This window comes from Schistocerca nitens, chromosome 3 (assembly GCF_023898315.1).
Source record: "Schistocerca nitens isolate TAMUIC-IGC-003100 chromosome 3, iqSchNite1.1, whole genome shotgun sequence".
Lineage (NCBI taxonomy): Eukaryota > Metazoa > Arthropoda > Insecta > Orthoptera > Acrididae > Schistocerca > Schistocerca nitens.
The window spans coordinates 661,551,853-661,573,891 of record NC_064616.1 but is presented as its reverse complement, the minus strand read 5'-3'; the positions used below and the strand labels follow the sequence as shown (position 1 = coordinate 661,573,891).

At 42.6% G+C, this 22,039-nt stretch overlaps 1 protein-coding gene across 5 annotated transcripts in view; it reads right to left on the bottom strand.

Annotated features, from left to right (window-relative positions):
• Positions 1 to 22,039, bottom strand: part of LOC126248622 (protein O-linked-mannose beta-1,2-N-acetylglucosaminyltransferase 1-like) — a 2,277,756-nt gene that overhangs the window by 1,415,754 nt on the left and 839,963 nt on the right. For all 5 annotated transcript variants that reach the window (XM_049949790.1, XM_049949788.1, XM_049949787.1 and 2 more), the window contains one exon: positions 20,950 to 21,003. The gene's annotated coding sequence lies outside the window, so the exon portion shown is untranslated. The remainder of the gene's footprint in view (positions 1 to 20,949; positions 21,004 to 22,039) is intronic.

Here is a 22,039-nt window from a genome sequence, read left to right as displayed (position 1 = left end):
TCCTGTGACTACATAACATCCCTTTATGTGGCCGTACCACTTGAAACGAAAATATTAACATGAAAGATAGAGCCCTTAAACCTCAGTTTTCACTTTTTTAGCACTGACGTTATCCAAATAGCAGTATGAGCCCCGATTACAATATGATTTTTGAGCAGAGTATTAAAAAATTAGTCAGTAGAAGAATACTGCTGCCGGCCGGGGTGGCCGAGCGGTTCTAGGCGCTGCAGTCTGGAACCACGGGACCACTACAGTCGCAGGTTAGAATCCTGCCTCGGGCATGGATGTGTATGATGTCCTTAGGTTAGTTAGGTTTAAGTAGTTCTAAGTTCTAGGGGACTGATGACCTCAGAAGTTAAGTCTCATAGTGCTCAGAGCCATTTGGAAGAATACTGCTCACTGTTTGTACGTAGGTTGGAACTTAAATAGTGGCAACGCTGCTGTGGAGACACTATGCAATGGAATCTACTATTATCGCTGATAGCACACGTTGTTGACATACCTGCTTTACCTCCGAGCAAATGGACTCACCCGTCCCACGTCACTGGCGTGTGCACAGTTGAGGAAAACATAGTCACTAGTGAGCGAGCGGTCTAACGTAACGGTGTCACTATGTTTTCTAAACAGGAACAGCGGAGTTGGATCAAGATAGAATGTGCCAGAGGTCGTACAGCACGACAGTGTCACCAAGGTCATCAAGAAGCGTGCGGGGAATCGGCATTGTCGTACAGAACAGTGGCACGTTGGGTAAAAACCTTCAACGAAGGTCGGCAAACTGTGGCAGATATGCATCGGACATGTCTAGCGTCTCTGAAGAAGAAATGCATGCTGTTGCCGCGTTAGTGGACAGTGATCGACGCTGTAAGATCCGTGAGCTCGCCCACGAAACCGGATTAGCGCATACGACTGTGCTTCGCAGAAATGGAAGCGTTACGACGCTGCTCCCATCATTTTGCACGACAATGCGCGGACGCATACAGCCCAAGCTGTGGCTGCTCTGTTCTGTCGATGGGACTGCGAAGTACTGTGCCATCCATCATACTTCGCGGACTTAAGTCCTAGTGACTTTGATTTGATTCCGAAGGTGAAGGAACCACTTCGTGGCATTCGCTTCAGAACTGTTCCAGAGATTCGACAGGCAGTAGACCGCTCCATTTGCACCATCAACAGAACAGCCTCTGATAACGATATACTAAGCCTTCCACATCGCTGGCAACGGGTTCTACACAAGGCTGGTGACTACTTTGAAGGACAGTAACAGGTGCAAACATGTAACTCTTTTGCATCGTTTGTGAATAAATAGTTGCCACTATTTAAGTTCCAACCCTCGTAGTAGTCAACCACTTATCACTTTACGAGAGAAGCAAGAAACGATGGCCGGACTAAATTTTCTTTTGTTAGCCTATTTAATTTAATATTTTGATTCCGTGTATCTTGAAGTCAAAATTATTCAAACTTTGTTCGATTTCTACGTTTAATAAGGAAATAACAGGGGTAAAAACCGAAAATAGGTTATTTCAGAAATCGGTTATTTTGAGTGATTTCAATAGTCCGGTTAACCTGGCCCTGAAAAAAAAAATACCAGAAACAGGTTGTTTCAGCGATAACCACCATCCCTACATCCTCTTCTTTGTAACATGCAAAAAAGTATTCTGGGATGACTATAGATGTCAGATCTCCTCCGCTAGTAAATAACAAAGCTTCAGAAGTATTTAACTGTAAGTCGTCAATGAGACCATTACCGGCGGGACAGGGTACAAATACCTAAACAGCGCTGGTCCTCATTCCACCGGAGAATGTCTAAATTCGTACATCAGATCGGAACTTTTCTCGCTACCGCAAGAAACACGATTAAGATCATAGAATGCTCTTCAAAGTTCGTCGAAACTGAAGTAAATGTGGTACTGAAATATACTGCTACATAAAATTGCACTATTAGTGTTCAAAAATGGCTCTGAGCACTATGGGACTCAACTGCTGTGGTCATCAGTCCCCTAGAACTTAGAACTACTTAAACCTAACTAACCTAAGGACATCACACACAGCCATGCCCGAGGCAGGATTCGAACCTGCGACCGTAGCAGTCGCACGGTTCCGGACTGCGCGCCTAGAACCGCGAGACCACCGCGGCCGGCCATTAGTGTTCCTTTCCTTAATTTATTGTACTGAAAAGTAGCTCTTTAAGCAAATTTCTTTCGTCTTTCAGTACCAATGATAAAACTTTCTTGCTTGTTCTATACGTTTTACTCAGCTCATCACTAACTACTCATCCTTTCCGACTTTAAATACTACACGCTAACAAGTTCTACAATGTGATTTGAGACTTTCTCGGCGTATTCCATTCGTGAAATCTTCTCGGGTGATCAGCCGAGTAAAGGCGTCGTCTTCTCGCAACGTTTCGAAGGGTTTCGTACCCATCATCTTCAAGCGAAGATGATGGGTACGAAACCCTTCGAAACGTTGCGAGAAGACTACGCCTTTACTCGGCTGATCACCCGAGAAGATTTCACGAAAGTTCTACAATGTTCTAAAGAGCTACTCAGAAATAAAACTTTCACTTTAGTGCTGAAAACATCAACTAGTAACTTTCTCATACCGAGGAGCACACGCTGGAATGTCAGCTCCCCACGCAGTCCATTAAGACAGCCTTCTGGAAGTTCTCAGTTGTGGACTAGGACTTCACCGGTTCCAAAATCCAAATCGAACAACTTCCCCACTGCCAGCAAGAAGGCCACGAAAATCATGACTCTTTCTTATCATCGTTGTGTACCACTCCACCTAGCCACCAATTCCAGGAGATACTTTAGGTGACAACAAACTAACAAAGATCGTTTGCAAAATTCGCCTAACGTAACAGTATATATTGTGTTGGTGAAGAGTATCTGACCTAAAAGCAAATTTCCACACATGCAAGTCCTCGATATTGTAAGCAGGCCTGGACCACTCAGGAGGCAAACACCGACGCATTAAAACTGAGTCGACCTCTCATGTGAGCGACCTCGTTACCTTTGCTCTGCTCACAAAGTGGATAGCAGCCAAAATTTCTCGACATGATACAGGGTGAAGCAGCGAAAACAGACCACCAAAATATATAAATAAGGAGTAAATATATCGAAGAGCAGTTTCCACCCAGTTATAACGGACAGCATGGCGAATTTTCTGACGTACGCAAATAATGTTTAACGTCATTTTGTCCGTTTTCTGTCGTTCCATAGTTGCTTCAAAATTCATGGAAGTATATTCCATCTTCCCATACAGATGAAAGGCAGTTTGTTTTTTTGCTACACGCGTTTCGCTTCTTTATTTGTGAAGCGGCTTCCTTGGCCTGTGATATACTGTATGTTTGTTTCATGTATATAATAGTAGTGACAAATATGTTACTACATTAGGTCTTGTGTTGTTTTTAAGGTCAGAAATAACTTTTGCAGCTCACGTTTCTTGAGGTTATATCACCATTTTGTGTTACTTACGAATCATAAGTCGTAAGTAACACCAAATGATTAATTTAACCTCACGAAACTTGTGGTGTACAAGTTGTTTCTAGCCTAAAAAGCAAGAGAAAATTCAATGTAGTAATATACTTGTAACTACTACATAACGCATTTATTATATACATAAAACAATAGTGTATTATAGTGTATTACAGGCCACCGAAGATTCTTCGCAAATGAAAGAAGCGAAACACGTAATAATATATATATATATATATATATATATATATATATATATATATATAATTTAGAAGCAAAGACGGAATACCCGCCGGCCGCGGTGGTCTCGCGGTTCTAGGCGCGCAGTCCGGAACCATGCGACTGCTACGGTCGCAGGTTCGAATCCTGCCTCGGGCATGGATGTGTGTGATGTCCTTAGGTTAGTTAGGTTTAAGTAGTTCTAAGTTCTAGGGGACTAATGACCACAGCAGTTGAGTCCCATAGTGCTCAGAGCCATTTTTGAACGGAATACCCCTCCATGAATGTTTAACGTTTGTAAGTGACGAATTATGGCGCCGACTAAAATAATGGATTTGCATACTGTTATTCAGTATCACTGAAAGATACTACAAAAAGGACGTATGTGCGGAACTTGGTCAAACAGTAAACAAGACAACAGGGCTGCAAACCACTGTCCCTCCGTCAGGAGCAGAAGTCCCACGAGTGTCTGCGCTACTCTAACAAATGTAAGTAAACACGTAGCTCAGGTGGGGTTCGTGTGTTTACTTGTGCGCTTGAAGCTTATCAGTCTGTGCTCTGCTGTTGTGTTGATGAGACCATCTACTCAAACTAGCTAGACTTTCACAACGTAGGTGACAGTCGGAAAAATGGATATGTTTTTCATTTATGGCGAATGGCTCGAAACAGTCACACTACCGGTGTGGTTGCGTACTTAACGGTATCCTGTTAGTGCCGAGCTCTCACGATCTTTGTATGTAAATATAATAAAAATACCAAGAAACAGGAAGCGTGAGTAGCAAAATATGCCAAATAAAATTTTAACTTATGAGAGAAATGCAACTAACATTTTAGCAATCCTGCCCGGTTGGCCGTGCAGTCTAACGCACGGCTTTCCGGGCGGGAAGCAGCGCCTGGTCCCCGGCACGAATCCGCCCGGCGGATTTGTGTCGAGGTCTAGTGAACCGACCAGTCTGCTAATGGTTTTTAGGCGGTTTTCCATCTGCCTCGGCGAATGCGGGCTGGTTCCCCTTATTCCGCTTCAGTTACACTATGTTGGCGATTGCTGCGCAAACAAGTTCTCCACGTACGCGTATGCCACCATTACTCTACCACGCAAACATAGGGGTTCCGGGGTTACACTCGTCTGGTGTGAGACGTTCCCTGGGGGATCCACCGGGGGCCGAGCCGCACAATAACCCTGGGTTTGGTGTGGGGCGGCGGAGGGGTGAAGTGGACTGCGGTAGTCGTCGTGGGGTTGTGGACCACTTGCGGCCCTGGCGGGGAAGGAGCCTCTCCGTCGTTTCTAGGTCCCCAGTTAACATACAATACAATACAACATTTTAGCTGCGTTACTACACAATCTACTTGTCACTACGAGACAGCTTGCGTACCCCAGTGGGGTCAGCCGAAGGTGTATTCTGCGAATACGTGTTTCTAATGCATTTTGCTCCTTCAACAGCCTCATGGCAATGACTTTCAAAAGCGGTTACAGTTTGAAACGCGCCCTACTTGTGATTTCGTGTTTGCACACGGTGTCTCAACGGTGGAAGTTCATCAAATTGATGTAAACTGCTTTTTTGATATATTCCTCAATAACGTCCGCAATACAGTGTATAATTAATTTGACTGATTTTTACGTTTATTGTCACTAATACCAACACGATGAGCAGTCTCAGATCTCACATGGGATATTAGTCACAGGCAGACACTTAAACAAACTTACGAAGCAGTATGACAGTGACTGAATGTTTACAGTGCACCTTCACGATCAAGTTATGACAGAAACATACCGCAACATTGGTCGTAGTGTACACAGCCACTTAACATACTGGATTTACTGTTATATTACAGGAATATGCAAAAGTCCATCTTGTTGACACAAGCACGCGACCGAAATGGAAATTACTCATAAACTGACTCAAAGAGAGTAATGAAATATTATAATAATTTACTACAAGAAGTTAACACAATGAGTGACACGGAGATGTTAGTGCTGTGATATCCATTCACAGATTGAACATTTTTGGGATGGGGTAGGGACACTGGTGTAATGATGTAAATTGCATATCTGTTTATAAAACTGTACAGTGAAAATTTACTACAGCTGATTTGGTTTAATTAAAAGATATTTGACTGGGAAGTTATAAAAGTTCTCAGTACTGGTTGATTAACACACTGTAAGGGTACACGGTGGATTACCTATTTACTAGTAAAGTTGCCACGTTCGAAATTTTGTTAATTTATGCAAATTTGTAATTACGGACTTATCTGAATAATGAGGAGTGTTATCGAGTTCAGAAAAATTAGGAAAACTAAAATATACAGACAAAGCCCGGAATTTAACAATTACAGCGGCTCTGCTGACAAAAGTAAATTTAGGTGTGACGGATCTTAAGTTAATTAGCTTTTGGAAAGATGAAACGGGTTAGAAGAACGAATCAAGTAAGTGGTTGGTAGTCAGCGGTATCAGTACTGTCAGATCCAAAGATTAGCTCATGCTGCTTTGTCCATTACATGCTGCAGTAATAACATGGTTTCCAACAAAACTAAATTTACCATTATGATCTGTGGATTGAAAACTACCACTCGAATAGTAAATCATTGAAAAATGTCGTATGAGCGATATTTTGACAATTTTATGTGTGTGTGTGGTGTACATGCAGTATGCTTAGCCAGGCACAGTTGAAATACAAAGGAAAAAAATTAGCTATTCGACAGGAGTAGAATAATAGCAGGTGGAACAGTTCCAGTTTGCTATGTTTCAGAAAATGGCTCTGAGCACTATGGGACTTAACATCTGAGGTTATCAGTTCCCTAGAACTTAGAACTACTTAAACCTAATTAACCTAAGGACATCACACACATCCATGCCCGAGGCAGGATTCGATCCTGCGAGCGTAGCGGTCGCTCGGCTCCAGACTGTAGCGCCTAGAACCGCGCGGCCACTCCGACCGGTATTTCGATGTAAGATTTTGTTTACAGGTCAAGAATCTTTTACAAACCAATGGCAAATCAATCTTCGCTGGCCGGTTAAAAATCAACGCTAAGTAAGAAGTGATAAACAACGACTTTGGTATGTTAGTATGTGATGCAGGCTTTTCGAGTTTCGCATGATCATTTCGAGGTCATTTTATAGTCAGTTCGGGAAACACAAGTTGGCATACATCCTCACCAGAGTTAATGCCTCGGAACTCTCATATGTGAGGATAGTTAAAACAAGTGTTTTGCAAGGGAACATCGATGACTCCCGGAGACGCTGACAGCCATGCTGCGATGAGTCCACATGAAAATGAACGTGTTGTTTTGTCTGCCTAAAATTGTCTTATAGCGTTTATCGGAGCTCAGGGTCACGTTTTCAGCACTTCATATGCCGGTTATAATAATAAACACACGAATCGTACACGAGTTACAGGTTTCTTTGTATTTTGGACAGCAGGGAAGACATTTGTAGGACGTCTTCTCATGATGATGGACAGTGGTTTGCGGCGATATCATCTTGTTACTATTTGATCAATTCCCACCCATGTTATGTCGTCGCAGTACTCTTCCAAAGATCTTTCCAATGCCATGGAAGTTTAAAGCTTCCTATAAAAAAAAGGATTTTACTAATCCGTCACCTATAAACGTAAAAATTACTTCCCTGCTTTACAAAACTCGCAACATTGACTTCTATAACTCAGCGAAGACTGCACCCCGCTATATTTACTCGTCCTAGATATACAGGATATTCCAGGAGAAATGGTCGATATCCAGGGATATGAAAGGAACGATCATTCTGTGAGTTAACGAGCATTGCGCTCTCATCCTTCAAGAATTGTGAAAGGAACCCTGTCGTCCAGAACTGGATGTCACAAATGGCGCAGATTCACCACTATATGGGGAAACTCACAGGCGTGTATTGTCTATTGAGGCCTAAGCACTGTAGTGTGCGAGTGAGACAGACGAGAACCTACGTCATAGGCAAACCAAGTAGAAGCCGTTTGTGGCCAAGGAGACGTAGCAGTGTTAAATATGGCGAACCTAAGATCGGCCATAAAGGGAAACATTTATGAAAACTATTTAATTCTGTAGTAATGAAAGGAATCAAACCACAGTAATTTTAATCTGCCATCCTCCATAAATTTTCATGGTGATCCCAATAAAACTTGAATATTGATCATGTCTATAATAGTTTAGGATTTGCTATCAAAGTGAAGTTAACAAGTTTTGTAACAAAGACCTAAATGCTAAAATCTGAACGGTTTGGTCGATCTTAACGAACGACATTTCATATAGAAGTGCATCATTAAAGTGACAAATGGTATATATATATATATATATATATATATATACTCTGTAACTTTATTTGTTTAAAAGATATAGTAAATTTAAATTATCAGTGTTTTCAGTTAAGCACCAGATCATCATTTCCTCCATACAAAACACTTTGAACGATGACAGCATGCCACCTAATTGAATCATTAGGTAATGGAATATTTGTTGTAAAGTTTAGTGCGTAATAGTTACTTTTGTTCTTTATTTATTTATCAGAAAGCACATTGGTGCAAGGCTACTGGCTGTGGCATTCAAAGCTAAGAAGGAAATTGTATTGGTTTTATGAAAAGGTTCAAAATGGCTCTGAGCACTATGGGACTTAACTTCTGAGGTCATCACTCCCCTAGACTTAGAACTACTTAAACCTGAATAACCTAAGGACAGCACCCACATCCATGCCCGAGGCAGGATTCGAACCTGCGACCGTAGCGGTCGCGCGGTTCCTGGCTGTAGCGCCTAGAACCGCTCGGCCACCCCGGTCGGCTTTATGAAAAGGATTTAACGTTTATTATGTAATGGATATTATTCTTACTTTATTTAGAACGTGAAAGTGGTCAAACTTTGATTATTTAAATATGTTAAAAGGTAAATTAATGTAGAATAAGCTATAGCAAACCAGATGGACGGCTTCAGGAGAGTGAACTGTCCTAGTCAGTTGAGCGAGGATATTTGGCGCACGGGAAACGCGGCCGGGGACGGGCAGAGACAGTTCTGTCATAGAGACCATAGGGTACAGTGCCGGTGCAGACGCGAAAGCGGACAGTTCCGCTGGAGACACCATAAGGTACAGTTCGGATTGAGACGCGAAAGCGGACAGTCGGTCTTCAGGTAACTAGGAAGTGAAACGACTTAAATTTTGCGTTGTGTGGTATCGCGGGACTTAGTCTCTGAGCGGTGAGCAGCCGCGCGCCTGGTGTGAACTCTAACTTTTCGCGTAGATAACTTGTATTTCGTGATGAGACTGTGAATGATCGAGCTGTGTCAAATGGATATGCGCTCAAGAGTAACAGTAACTCTAAATACGACCATTTCCGCTATTAGTTTGCTTTCCGAATAAACATTATTCTAACTAAATCGCAACTGTGTGGCCTGCAGCATTTATGGTCGTTAATTTAGATCCTGCTATTATTATTACTGTTATATGTTATATTAACTTTGTATTTCGCAAACTTTCCATCAGCGAGACAAGTTAACGAGAGGACCACAGAGCCAAGACATTTCGACGAAAAGAAACCGCATGTGAGCCCATCTTTGGGATGTTAGCTAGCAATTCGAAGAAAAAAGTCAAGTAATCATGGGCTCTAAAAAGCATACCTTAAAAGTAACGAGGAATTCTTCATCCTCGGTACTAGGAAACAAATCCCTGTGAGCTCCTTGCTTTCCATATTATGGGAGGAGGTAGCCTAGTGTGGACCAAAATAAGAAATAAAATTTTCAGTAAACACGAGCTCTAAAATGCATACCATAAGAGGCATGTGCACGTATTCAGTACATGTGTTACACAGTAGCGAAGATGAACAAGGGATCATACACTAAAGAGCCAAAGAAGCTGTTACACTGCCTAATATCGTGTAGGGCCCCCGCGAGCACGCAGAAGTGTCGCGCAACACGACGTGGCATGGACTCTAATAATGTCTGAAGCAGTGCTGGAGGGAACTGACACCATGAATCCTGCATGGTTGTTCATAAATCCGGAAGAGTGCGAAGTGGTGGCGATCCCTTCTGAACAGCACGTCGCAAGGCATCCCAGCTATGCTCAATAGTGTTCATGTCTTGGGAATTTGGTGGCCAGCCGAAGTGTTTAAACTTAGAAGAGTGTTCCTGAAGCCACTCTGTAGCAATTCTGGACGTGTGGGATGTCGCATTGTCCTGATGGAATTGCCCAAGTCCATGGGAATACACAATGGAGATGAATGGTTGCAAATGGTCTGACAGGATGATTATGTACGTGTCATCTATCAGAGTCGTATCTATACGGTTCAGGGGTCCCATATCACTCCAACTGCACAAGCCCCGCACCAATACTGAGGCTACACCAGCTTGAAAAGTCCCCTGCTGACATTCAGGGTCCATGGATTCATGAGGTTGTCTCCATACCCGTACATATCCATCCGCTAGATACGATTTAAAACGAGACACGTCCGACCAGGCAACATGTTTCCAGTCAATAATAGTAGAAAAACGGTGTTGACGGGCCCAGGCCAGGCGTAAAGCTATGTGCAGTGAGTTATTAAGGGAACACCAATGGGACTTTGGCTCCGAAAACCTATATCGATGATGTTTCGTTGAATGGTTCGACACTGAAATTTGTTGATTGCCCAGCATTGAAATCTGGAGCAATCTGCGGATGGGTTGCACTTCTGTCACGTTGAACGATTCTCTTCAGTCGTCGTTGGTACCGTTCTTGCAGATATTCACGGTACACTCGTGAAATGGTCGTAAATGAAAATCCCCACTTCATCGCTACTTCGGAGATGTGTGTCCCATCGCTCGTGCGCCGACTATAACACCACGTTCAAACTCATTTAAATCTCGATAACCTGCCATTGTAGCAGCAGTAACCGATCTAGTAAATGCGCCAGACACCTGTTGTATTATATAGGGGTTGTCGATCGCAGCGCCGTATTCTATCTGTTTACATATCTCTGTATTTGAATATGCACGCCTATACCAGCTTCTTTGGCGCTTCAGTGTATCTCTTAGGGCATGCATATAGAGCCCATTCGTCGTTGACTAACAATCGCAGAGTAATTTTATTATTATTGTTCATCGATGAAGCTGCTCACGAGAATATCACAACTCGTATTATAGTTCCACGTTAAGGTATCAACACTTGGTTCAAATGGCTCTAAAATGGTTCACATGGCTCTAAGCACTATGGGACTTAACTATCAACACTTGGTCAATCGGCTAATCGCGAAATGCACACAGTTATATTTCGTCCTAATGGTTTGGGAACACAGTGGCTTCGTGAATATCACCGATTGAAAAAACTACAACCAGCCCACTGATAAATTTTCTGTTTCGCCTTAATTATTTTCCTGCATGAGCCCATTGTCAGACGACAGCGAGATTTCTTATTCATGATTTTCTTTATACAGAGTCTTTACATTTCACTTACTTGAGGAAAGATTTTTCTTAATACATGTAAATATATGGGGCTGCATAAGTTATGCGGAGCACGTTGAACATGAGCTTGACTAAAGACAACATCTGGGCCTCTAGAGTTTACATCTCACGTTACGTCAGCTAGTGATTTGATTGGTAGTACCAAAGAACAAGATGGTACAGTAATTATGTATATTGATTTAAATATTCATTATCTTAGCCTAGATGGTAATGGACGTTATACTGCGTCGTTATACTGAGCTGAAAAAGTTTATTTATTCGAGATTTTTAGTCAGTTTGCATGTACAGGGTGTTTCAAAAATGACCGGTATATTTGAAACAGCAATACAAACTAAACGAGCAGCGATAGAAATACACCGTTTGTTGCAATATGCTTGGGACAACAGTACATTTTCAGACAGACAAACTTTAGAAATTACAGTAGTTACAATTTTCAACAACAGATGGCGCTGCGGTCTGGGAAACTCTATAGTACGATATTTTCCACATATCCACCATGCGTAGCAATAATATGGCGTCGTCTCTGAATGAAATTACCCGAAACCTTTGACAACGTGTCTGGCGGAATGGCTTCACATGCAGATGAGATGTACTGCTTCAGCTGTTCAATTGTTTCTGGATTCTGGCGGTACACCTGGTCTTTCAAGTGTCCCCACAGAAAGAAGTCACAGGGGTTCATGTCTGGCGAATAGGGAGGCCAATCCACGCCGCCTCCTGTATGTTTTGGATAGCCCAAAGCAATCACACGATCATCGAAATATTCATTCAGGAAATTAAAGACGTCGGCCGTGCGATGTGGCCGGGCACCATCTTGCATAAACCACGAGGTGTTCGCAGTGTCGTCTAAGGCAGTTTGTACCGCCACAAATTCACGAAGAATGTCCAGACAGCGTGATGCAGTAATCGTTTCGGATCTGAAAAATGGGCCAATGATTCCTTTGGAAGAAATGGCGGCCCAGACCAGTACTTTTTGAGGATGCAGGGACGATGGGACTGCAACATGGGGCTTTTCGATTCCCCATATGCGCCAGTTCTGTTTATTGACGAAGCCGTCCAGGTAAAAGTAAGCTTCGTCAGTAAACCAAATGCTGCCCACATGCATATCGCCGTCATCAATCCTGTGCACTATATCGTTAGCGAATGTCTCTCGTGCAGCAATGGTAGCGGCGCTGAGGGGTTGCCGCGTTTGAATTTTGTATGGATAGAGGTGTAAACTCTGGCGCATGAGACGATACGTGGACGTTGGCGTCATTTGGACCGCAGCTGCAACACGGCGAACGGAAACCCGAGGCCGCTGTTGGATCACCTGCTGCATTAGCTGCGCGTTGCCCTCTGTGGTTGCCGTACGCGGTCGCCCTACCTTTCCAGCACGTTCATCCGTCACGTTCCCAGTCCGTTGAAATTTTTCAAACAGATCCTTTATTGTATCGCTTTTCGGTCCTTTGGTTACATTAAACCTCCGTTGAAAACTTCGTCTTGTTGCAACAACACTGTGTTCTAGGCGGTGGAATTCCAACACCAGAAAAATCCTCTGTTCTAAGGAATAAACCATGTTGTCCACAGCACACTTGCACGTTGTGAACAGCACACGCTTACAGCAGAAAGACGACGTACAGAATGGCGCACCCACAGACTGCGTTGTCGTCTATATCTTTCACATCACTTGCAGCGCCATCTGTTGTTGAAAATTGTAACTACTGTAATTTCGAAAGTTTGTCCGCCTGAAAATGTACTGTTGTCCCAAGCATATTGCAACAAACGGTGTATTTCTATCGCTGCTCGTTTAGTTTTTATTGCCGTTTCAAATACACCGGTCATTTTTCAAACGCCCTGTATGTGTTCTATGTCTAATGTTGAAACTTCTACCAGTTTCTCCAACATACAATTTAAGGCATACAGAGAAATTATATTTCTAGATACATACTTAATTGTGTGTGTGTCATTTTTAAGATTTAAATTATTAATTTATGATCTGTCATTGTATTATTTATGGAGAAACTAATTTGGTAATTTTTAACACGGAATAAGTTTTCAGTTTGAAATAACACATCACCAATAATTGGTACGTAGACACAGAGCTGTGGTGTGTTGGTGTGTGTGTGCGTTGGGGGGGGGGAGGGGATGGAGGGGGAGGGGTCAACTGTGTAAGTGCTGTTTATTGCAGTTATTTTTGTTATTGTTTCTGTTTTTCATACTGTTGTGAAGTTTACTGATCGTTACAGATGTATAAATATTATTGTGAGCTCTCAGTTTAATTGCGTTAAGTTCTCATTGTTTTTCTTCGGCATCTAATGGAATATTTTCCAATCTATTGAACATTGCCCTGAAGTAAGCAGTTTTGTGGTATTCGCGGTGACATGAAGTGCTACTGATTGTGACATTAGTTGTAGTGGGTTTTCTGTATATTTGAAATTTATGTTACGCTTTGTGTGTAGAAACCTTTAAATTACGGAAATTTAAGACATTATCAGTATGTTTCACAATGAATTTTATATTATTGTCCAGTTTCTTAAGTTCTTTTGCAAAATAACGTATCCCCTTCTGTTTCATCAAACAAGATAATCGTATCCGCCACATATCGTACACAAAATTTAATTTATTTGGTTATTAGTGCAATGACTTCGAAAAACTAATGTTTTAAAATGATTTATGTTGATTTTGGCCAGCGGACTATCTATGCAACTGACCATTGATAATCATTCTTCTTGAATATAAACTGTAATTTCTAATGAAATGGTTGTGCGATAGCACCAAGTTTAGTATTTCGACAAATTCATGTATGTCTGCCAGGCACAGATTTTTTATATTTAAGGAGATTATTTTTAATTAATGAGATTATTTTGTTTATTGACGTATTTTTGTACAAGTTAACTTTCTCGAAAGACGCAAATTATAATTGTATTATACATAATTATTCCTCCCAAGTGTCCGATCAAACGAGGTGTGGCGGTGGTTACGACACTAGAAACTGTTTCACGACCTTGGTTAAGGTACCCCACCAGCTAGCCTGATTCGGCTTTTCCGAAGTTCCACTAAACCACCAGCATATATATATATATATATATATATATATATATATATATATATATATATATATATATATATACTGCTTAATTTTATAACCTTATGAAGTAAGCTGGAGAGATAAATGGATGAACAAATAAGGCATTTTAGATAGGCTACACTATATCTCGTGTAGCTCCAAACTAAACCACATTATACTTCTAGGCTCAATTCGCTTTGTCGGCCTATAAATGTTGCAGATCTCACACACACACACACACACACACACACACACACACACACGAACGTCGATTCACAAGTTTTGCCAGTTTTTATAAAAAAAGTAAATGAAATCTAGCATTGTTATTAATATTATAAATATATCAAACCTGATCACGTAGTTAAAGGATTCTGGAATGTTCGAGTCAGGAATACTTTGCAGGCGAACAGAGCAGTGCAGAATGCGTTGTGGGCACACAGGCCGGGTCAGGCAGAGGCGGCCATGCAGGGACTAACGCGCTCATGCGGGTCCGGCTCCCTCCTCACACATCAAACGCGAGCCGACAGCTCGCAAAACAAGCGCAGGTGCTCCGCAACTTGCCGCTTCGCACGTCAGCCTGCTACGGCAAGTTCGCTTCTACAGGCGGGCTAGATTTATAGCGTCATCTGGACGCCAACACTCACAGAAAGAGCTTCAGGTATGACTTTGAGACTCTAGATACGGCCAGCAACGGTCCAGTTTAAAAGCTGGATACAACGAGAATCATACAGCCAACGAATTTCACGTCAAACGTTTATTCAGACCTTTACCTAGGTTACGGGTATAAACCGGTCTTCCATCAGAAGCGGTAATAACACCTAGATATATGACATATTACAACCAGTACATGGAAGTCATTTGTGAAGCAAAAGAAACCTCAAAAATTACATGCAATGGAAATATAAAATAAACTTACTTGTTACATATTATGTGAAAAGAGAAACGAAACTATGTAGCTTAGTCAACAATAAAATGATTCAAAAAGATTCTATGTCAGAGCCGTAAGGCTTAGCCACGAGTAAAATGAACCATGTAAAATCTGAGGCAGATGTGCACCATACACACGAAGAGGCAACTAGTAGGGCAGAAGGGACAGGTCGGCATGAAACTCACGCCCAGGCGACTCTCACATGAGATTTCGTGCTGCCATATTCAAAATTTTAAAGTTTAAAAGCTGACTAATGGCTAACAATGTAAGTTACATCCTTACACTTATCACAAACGACGGTGTTGTCGATAAACCGCTATTCCGAGGAAAACCTCTCTAACAAATGGTCCAAACTTAGGTTAGAGTTCAGTGTTCCATCGATATGAAGGTCATTAGTAACCAAATACGAAGTGAATTTAGCAGCCATGGGACAGGTTACTGAACACAGTCTTCATAGAAAAACCTTCTCGATATTCATCCGAAATGATCCGAAAATATCTGTTCAGGATCATCCAGTGTGTATTTCAGGGCTTCACAACATACGTGCTCGCGGAGCAAGTTGTGAGCAGCCAGGCGCGAGCACGGAGCAGCGCGAGCACGTTACCCCCACTACAGGACCAGGGCGGAGAGTGGGGAGAGTCGCGTGGGGCACACAATAGCTGCCGCCAGTCAATGTAAATCCGCGGCCACCTGCAGGGATATCACTCACGAATTATACTGCGACAAATGAAACAAATAAAGGAGAATGTACACGTGCCACATAATTTTATTAGCTTAGTGTATGCCTCTACCATCTGTAGACAGAAACTAAAGAATTCCACGACAATCCTATATCTTCAACACTTTCTTCAACACTACTTAAAATATCACCTCCGGTTGTAGTGTTCTACATGGCTACTACATCAAGGAGCTCCTCCCTCACCTGAAGATCTCTATTAACACCTCTAATAAATACGGCAAGCTGCGCTGTTCCAGTGATATCAACACTTTCGTCCAGAGCTAGAGAATACGCCATAAAATCTTTACAGATATTTGCAAGCTGGCTCTGGACATCGTCTGCCATGTCCTGTATGCGACGCATAATGGTCATGTTAGATAATGGCACAATCCGAAACTGTTCAACTTGAGATGGACACAGATGTTCCGCTGCAACTACCAAACATTCTTTTATTAAATCGCCATCAGTTAAGGGGCGCAGGGATTTTGCTAAAAGCAAAGCAATTTTCTAACCCACTCTGAGAGCTGCCTCAGTTGATTTTTCTTCGTCGTCCAGATCTTCTTCGGATAGTTTCCTTTTAAGATTAAAAACTTCCTGTGCACGATCTGGTCAATCACATTTTCCACGTCCGTAGTCTTTCGCGTGGTACGACATATAATGTCGCTGCAAATTAAATTTCGTAAAAGAATTCAGCGTTTTGTGACATACTAAACATTTTGCAACACCATCTTTTTCAGTAAACAGATACAATTCCTCCCAATGGGGGTTGAACTGCGAAAGCATGGTTGGGGTTACACAACGGCGACTTCACAAGATTCTTAACCAGCGAAGTGACTGTTAAGAGCTGATCGCAGTACTTTAAACGTTACACAGTCGGCGCGAATTCAATAGGCACGCTGCGGCCCTATTCAAACGTGCGCGCGCATTTCCCCTCCCTCCCCTCCCACCCTACTCCGCGACCTTGCGGCTGCTCGCGAGTACGTGCCTGAGAAGACGCGAGTACTCGCGCTCAAAACCGGCCAGTTGTTAAGCCCTGGTGTATTTGATCGACGTTCCTCCTGTTTGCTAGACCTTGTTCTCAATCACAGCGCCATCCATCCAGATCGCTCAGCCCTTGGAAAGGTTCCACCATGGTGGAGGAATGGGAACGGGTAGAAAATTAATATATCAGTCACGTCAGATGAAGTAAACTTTTGTGAGCTTCTGCCAACACAATCAAGGGGTAGTAAAGCTACGCTATTAAAATTTTTTTGATGCAACAATGAACGGTAATAAGAAACAGAATGATCACGGAATTTCTGTTGGTTAACTAAGCTCGTTATAGACTAGAATTGAACATTAGGCCACCAGAAAACCAGCGTTGACCAATTAATCAAATATACTGGAATACTTAAAGTTAAAAGTCTATTCCTTGCGTTCACAGGATCAAAATGGCTACAGATCACGGCACCCATATGTGTCTTGAGTATCACAAGAGTCTTCCCACAGTTCCACTTGATTGATTAATAAATAAAGGTTTATCCCTTTTGGATACCGGATAAGATATGCGAGAGAAGTTGTTTTGACGAAGAACGCTGTGTTTGTCTTGCTGGAGGAGAGATCCCATCAGTTGCCTGAAGTGATTTAGTGGAACTTCGGAAAACCCGAATCAGGCTGGTCGGGGAGTATCTCAGTCCAGCATGTGAATTAGTTTCCATTGTCGTAACTGCCGACACATCTTGTTCGATCGGATATTTTGTCAGGAACAGTTATAAATAATATATTTCCCGTCTTTCGATACAGTTAACTTGTATACAAATATAGGCCTACAGATAATCAAAATAATCTCATTAATTTGAAATGGTCTACTTAAATGTAAAAAAAAAACAACCTCAGCTTGCCAGAAACATATGAATCTGGAGAAAGGTAAACGAACACAACACTCAATGGTTAGGTATTAGACCTGTTCAGACTGACAAACTGCTGCCTACAAGGCAGTATGAGGAGCGATTTACACTTATGAGACAAAACATTATGACCACCTGCTTAATAGCTTGTTTGTCCGTCTATGGAACAAAACACATCATTGATTCTGCATATCAGGAATGCGACAATTTGTTTATATGTTTGTGGAGATATGTGGTATAAGGTGTCTACGCGCAGGTCATGTAATTCGCGTAAATAACGGGCCGCTGATTTGCGCATGCGGGGAACGCACCCGATACCAACCGAGATGGGTTCCGTAGGATATACATCAGACGATTGTGTTCAGCGACACATCAACGTAAATTCAGTATAATGCTCCTCGAACAACTGCAGCATGTTTATGGCTCCGGAACACAAACAATTATACTCGTATTGCTGAAGGATGACTTCGCCTCCGGGCAAGACACCAACCATGAAGGGATACAGGTGGTTGGCAGCTGTCAGCGTGTCTTCGATTACTACCACAGGTCCCATGCAAGTGCAAGAGAATGTCTCCAATAGTATAATAATGCCGTCACCAACATGTGTCCGTGGCGCGCTGCAAGTTTCGAGCCGCCGTTCACCTCGATGACGGCGTTTGTGGAACTTACCATCTACCTAGTGTAGCAAAAATGTGATCGCCCAGAAAAACCGACATGTTTCCATTGATCGAAGGTCGAATCCCGATGGTCCCATGCCCACTGCAATCGAAATTGACGATGTCATTGGATCATCAAGTAAACAAGCATGGATGGTCGGCTGGAACGTCCACGTTCAACAATGTAAGATGAACGGTGTGATCCGAAAGACTTGTGCGTTCACCAGCATTGTGCTCTTTCGGCAGAGATGAAAAAAATCACCATCTATCCTACTTTACAGAGCAGACAAGTCTCCGAACACCACATACTCTGAGAGTCGTGGACGTCCAGCAATTTAGCTCCTAGTGGCACTGTTACTGTCCTTCTACCTCTTTCCGTATATTATCACGACAGTAGAACATTCGACCAACTTTGCCGTTTTCGAGATACTCGTGCACAGGCTCTGCGTAATAACAATCTGGCCTTTGTCGAAGTCTTTTATCTCAGTGGATTTCCCCATTTGCAGCCCATATCTCTGCTAGTATGATCCCCCGTCATTGTCTGCTCCACTTACATACTTTTGCTATGGCGTCATGTGCCACTAGATGGCATCCAGCGTCGCGGTGGGAAGTGGTCACAATGTTTTAGCTTATCAGAGTATGATCGTGGCCCATGCAATCACCATGTCGTCAATCCCTCCAGCCGTTATTGCCAGTAGATAAATCCTGATGATGCCGCTGCTTCATTGTTCAAGTAGCTCCTCATTTTGCCTCACGAGGCTGACTGGATCGCGTCACAGACCTCCCCCCCCCCTCTCCCCCCAACCTGAGAAGGTGTGGGGAATCGAAGTCAAATCGTTCCGTACCGAAGACAACGACGCTAACCATTCGGTTACGGAGGCGGTAAAGTAGAGACAACGGGCAGAGTTAAAGCCGAAAGAGCCGGTCGTAAGTTGTGCCTAGATAGCTCACTAAGTGAGAATATAGCTCGCGAAAGTCAGATTTCTGGATCTGAGTCCCGATCTGGCGAAACAGTTGTAGTCTGCCAGGAAGTTTCAAAACAGTGCACACTTCGGTGGAGAGTAAACTTCCGGAAACAATTTCGCCAGGTGGTTTGGTTTGGTGCTGACGTGAACTATAAGGAAATTTATTTCAATGTGCGATTGTGCTGGACTGAACATTAAGTTTAAACTCTCATCGACAACACCAGTCATTCGAGACGGAGCTACAGCTCAGTCGGAAGAGGGTAGGGAAGGCTCTCCGTTTCTGTTTCTCATTTTTTTAAAATTTTGAACTCTTACTAACAAGCAGCAGAAGAAAATATTACTACAGCGAGACGTTGATTTATTGCACTCTGCCCGCATCTCGTGGTCGTGCGGTAGCGTCCTCGCTTCCCACGCCCGGGTTCCCGGGTTCGATTCCCGGCGGGGTCAGGGATTTTCTCTGCCTCGTGATGGCTGGGTGTTGTGTGCTGTCCTTAGGTTAGTTATGTTTAAGTAGTTCTAAGTTCTAGGGGACTGATGACCATAGATGTTAAGTCCCATAGTGCTCAGAGCCATTTGAACCATATTGCACTCTCAGTTTATAACGGATATTAAGTTTGCTCATACTGAGTCATAGCGACAGAATAATGGTCTAGCGGGCACAGCGTATTTGTAATTTAAGAACTCTTGAATTCCCGATACTGGCGTTAATAGCGGCTCAATAGACAGAAGACAGCCTAACTGGAAAAAAAAAAATTCTACTCCTAGAAAGAAGACCGATTTTTGTACTCTTATTCGTTAGCGGGTTACTTGCTTCTGGAATATGTGGTCAAGAGCGTCTGAGCAATCTAGCTCGTTGTTGTGTTGCTGTAAACGATGGCTAACTAGGCAGCTCGTAGTTGGCAGATGACATTAATACCGTGCTCGGTGCAGACCCCGCAGCTGGACTGGACGTACGAGTAAATAGCGTCCTTGAGCACACGCACAGAGGTCGGGCTGCTCATGTTCTCTGCCGACAGGCTGCGGAAGCTCGTCGGCTCCCATCTTTCCAGCGAGCCCTTTGTGTTGTCTGAATGGACACGATCACCGTAATCCATCCTTTAGGCACGTCAGTAATTCCTCGTTCATTCCCTCAGGTAGCTTAAAACTGGACGCTATGAAATTAGAAATGCAGCTCGTTTTAGTCTGACGTGAAATGCAGAGGGCGGATCGCTCCGCCGCTGTAACGCAAACTGAACGCCCATAGCGCCCCAGAAGACAAAAGAAACGGAACAGTTTATCCCTGATGGCATGAGAAGGCCGCAATGAAGAAAAACTACAGCAGGTCACCCTAACCAGATAGACCTAGGAGCGAAACTAGTTGTGCTAAAAAGGACTATTCACTCTGATGTTTGGCTGGTTGTAGTTTGTCCGTCGGTGATAAAAAATGAGAACTATCTGCGTTCTAAGGATCTCTCTGCGACAATTCGCAAGTATGAAGCGCGAGATGAACTGAGCTTCATTGACGTGTCACTGATGCAATTTTCCACTGTATGAATACACGTTTTTACCACAGTTGCATCATAGCTAAATGGTCCATAGAAGCTGGAATGCATATAAACACTGAGCTAAGCCGCAGATGAGAACGGATGTATTCACTTACCGCTGCGATGAAGCCCGTCTGCACGTGATGTCTCAGTTGGTTTCAATGGAACAGCTGTAAATGAAGACGATCAAAACGTTAGAAACCATCAGCTAGCTTTGATGCATACCAATGATAGTGTGTAAGAATTTCAAATTGGAAAATGATGCACGCATTTATGTTAATAAGATAGAAACACTTTGTGAAATACAGTCTAATGCTGTAGTTGGCTTTACCTATTACTTACTTTTATAGTCTACGTTGCCATTATGCACTGTTGCAGTCTTCAGTCCGACGACTGATTTGCTACAAATCTCCATACTAGTCAATAGGCTTGTTTATAAACAACTCATCTGCTACCAGTCACGATTTTCTTTATTTTATTTTTCGCACGACGCGTTTCGGGAAATGATTCCCATTTTCAAGTACGTTTTCTGTGTTTGTTATGTCAGTCCTATGTGCTGTTGTCGATGTGTGAGATTCTGCTTCATTTCGTTGACTTTAAGTTTCCTTGTCTGTGAAACTGTTTTGTTGGTGTAAAATATTTTCGGTGTTTAAAATTGTACAACAAGTTGTGTGTGATGTTTAGTGTGTGTGAGACTGCACAAATGGACCATAAAGAAACTTAAAGTCAACGAAATGAAGCAGAATCTCACACACCGACAACATCACATAGGAATGACATAACAAATACAAAAAACGCACTTGAAAATGGGAATCATTTCCAGAAAAGCGTCGTGCGAAAAATAAAATAAAGAAAATCGTGACTGGTAGCAGAAGAGTTATTTATAAACAAACCTATTATTTTCAAAGTTGCAGGCTTTCAGTACCATTTATAATGGATCAAATCAGACTCCATACTAGTCTATCCTGAGTAACTCTCTCCGCCACTGCATAACTAGAGCAGCTCACATCAATCTGAACGAGGTTATGTATTCAAGTTTTGGTCTACCACTACAATTTTTAACTCCCACACTTCCCTCCATTACAAGACTGACGATTCTTTCATGTCTCAGAATATGTCCTATCAAACGATCCCTTCTTTTGGTCCTTTTGTGCTATAAATTGCTTTAATACAAGAAAACACCTTGACAACCAATGATTGTGGAAA